The following is a 3,164-nucleotide window of genomic DNA, read 5'->3' as shown; positions in this document are numbered from 1 at the left end:
TTGACTAACTTTGACTGACTGAAAATTATTTTATTAACTGATTGACTGACTGACTGACTTACTTTGTTGTTGCATGTACAAAAGCTACAAATGAAATTTATTATATCATAAATGAACAAATGGTTAAACTATATTTATTTTTCTTTCAGTTTCAGTGTTATGGCTTTAACAATATTATTTTCATTAAACGATTTGTATTGTATGATGGCGTTTGATTAAACAAGTTCTTGCAACTTATAATACAACAATTTTATTCTTATACAAATTTTGATATCATATTTTTCTTAAAATTAGAAGTAATAAATATGAAACTATTGATTGAAATATTTAATTGTGTGAATAATTTGATTTAAGATAATCAATAAACAAACAGAATGTATGGAGATGTTGCATCTATAACCAAATACGCATATAATATATATACTTATGTTAATAGGGATTTAATATATAATATGTGAACAATATTATTACTTTTTCAATTTAATGATGTATAAATGGATAAGCCCTTGAAAGTAGAGTAACTCAAAAATGATTAAAAATATCGCCTTATACAGTGATATTGTAGACAATAACAATGCGGAAGAGAACTAACAAAACCATTATCTACCTTAGATATATGTAACTCAACTTTAACTGTTTTTCTCCTAGATGTCTCAATTAAAAAATAAAGAAATTAAAAAATCTGAACAATACCAGCCGCATTGCGTATTTTCAAAAAAACATTTCCAAATTCTTACAATTTTAATATTGCTTTTTTTTAGCGGAAGGCTTACAAAAATATTTTTATAAATATAATTTCCTTATAGATGCGATCAAAAACGAAAACGAAGAGGGAAAAAACAAATAACGCTAGAGGGTCTCCCGATATTTTACCCTGCTAACCTGTCACTTTTTATCTCACATACTTATGAGATAGGATTGAATATTAGGATCTGAAATTAAAACTGACAATCCAGCAGGGTTGAACATCGATGTTATTGCGTTATTTATTTCGACCTTTCAGCATTATTTGTTTTTGACTTTTTTGATATATGTACATATGTGAGAAGTAAATTTTCGTTCGATATGTAAAACAAAGTAATGATTTTCTAATTTCTTAAAAAAAGTTTTGTAATTCGCAATTAAATACTTTTATTTTCTTCTAAAAATGATAAATTTAAAACAATTTAAAGAAATGAGTGGGTTGAAAACTGTGATAATTTAGAAATACAGAAATAAAATATGATAAGGTATAAATTCTCTTAAAGCTAACTGTGACTTATTCCATCAAAAACTTAATGTTGTTCAAGCTTTATACACTTTACATTGTATTAGTTTCTCATTTAAATGACTCACACTTTTATTAGAACATATAAATTGGACATTTTATATATTTTGATAAGAAAACCTTAAGGAAATTAAATTTCTTTTTTTGAATGAACTTCTAAATAATATGCAGGTAATTGTTTAAAAAATAAATGTTACCCGTATAATTACAAGGCCTATAACTGCATTTTGAAAAATAAATTTTCTTGTAAAAGAAAAATTACTCCTAAAATGAAGAGTCTATTCATTTTTTAAGATTTAATCATACAAGAAAATAAGCAATTGAAAGTTTATTAAAAATTAACATTAATCATTAGTAGATTGGTAGATTCGAACCGATAAGGGATAACGTTAAGGGAACCGATTGGGGCAGCACCCCCGGGGATGGCAACCGCAGCCATTTGCGACTTCTTGCCTCCGCATGCTCCCAAACGATCAGAAAACCCTAACCAAAATAATTGCGACAGCGGGCTGTCAGTATTAGGCAACGCAAGGAATTTGTAGAACAGTCTCGTCACTATCCATACAGAATTTGCACAAGGGGGAGTCCAACTTCTTAGCTTATGCAAGGGACACCTTTTTGGGCGGTGTTCAGTAAAGAAATAGAACGAAACATCTTCGCATGACGGCGACAAATAATCATAAATTTAGAAAATCTCCTTAAAAAATGAAAAGAAATCTACGTACATACTAAAACTGCTTTAAATTTATAGTACAAATTTTGAAAATAAATAAATGAACTGGAAGCAGTTGGATTTATATAAATAGCTTTTAAAAAAGAAAGATACTGCTCTGTTAGATTTCGGAGAAAAACACTCCAAAAATTAAATTTGGCAAGTGTACAATTTTTATTTTATTTTATTCATATTAAATTTTCTCAATATTACAAAAAATTAATCATGCGGTCCGATCCGGTCGATCAGTACGATTGTACAAATAAAAATATTATGTAGGTGTGTTTTTATTCTTTATTTTTACTTTTGAAATCGTAAGTTAAACAATATAAGTATAGTATTCTAAATTTAAAACCAAAAAGAAAAAATAAACAAAAAAAGCAAAACATTTCATCTTTTATTGTTGCAATGGGGGGCTTCATTATTATGCACTCTAGTTACGTATGTAAATTCTGTTCATTCCTTCAATTCATACAGAAAAAAAAAATAAATTTCACTTTCTTTTGTTTTTCTTCACAAATTCAGTCTTTTCGCCTTCTAATCTTTTATTAGACCAAATTGATTTAATTGAAATTTTTTTTGAAATTACGTTGATTATTGTATGCTTATGCTTGCACATCGCAAGTGTAAAGTGTACACTTATGCGGTAATTCAAGATATTAGATTGCTTTTTATTGAATAATGAAAATGTGTCTGCATCTATTAGATAATCTTGTAATAAAATATAAGAATATTATATAATCATAATAAATTTATTATGAATTTAATATGCATATGCCGGAAGATGTTCTTGGAAAGTATAAATTATTGTAATAGTGAGTGATAAGAAAATTTTTGTGTGAAGATATTGCTGTATATTGACAATTGAACATATTTTACCGCTTCGGTAAAATGCTTGGTATATAAAGCATAATTATTAATTTACGAAAACGAAAAATTGTAAACTTTCATTTAATTTTAATTTAAGTCAAACAATCTTTGCTGCCATTTTGAGCGACTACATTATTCTTAAAAAGTAAAAAATTGGCAATGTCAACTTTTTATTACCCATGCAAAAGTTTTACAAGAATATAACAAAAGAATTCATAGAACCTAAGATTAAATTTGTTCTCAAACTCGTTTATGCAAAATATAAATATTGTGTATAGTGATATAATATTAATTATTTTAAGAATTGTATGACAG

Source organism: Condylostylus longicornis, unplaced genomic scaffold (assembly GCF_029603195.1).
Source record: "Condylostylus longicornis isolate FDR11 unplaced genomic scaffold, ASM2960319v2 ptg000010l, whole genome shotgun sequence".
In the NCBI taxonomy this organism is placed as follows: Eukaryota; Metazoa; Arthropoda; class Insecta; order Diptera; family Dolichopodidae; genus Condylostylus; species Condylostylus longicornis.
Note: the sequence above shows the minus strand (reverse complement) of the source record.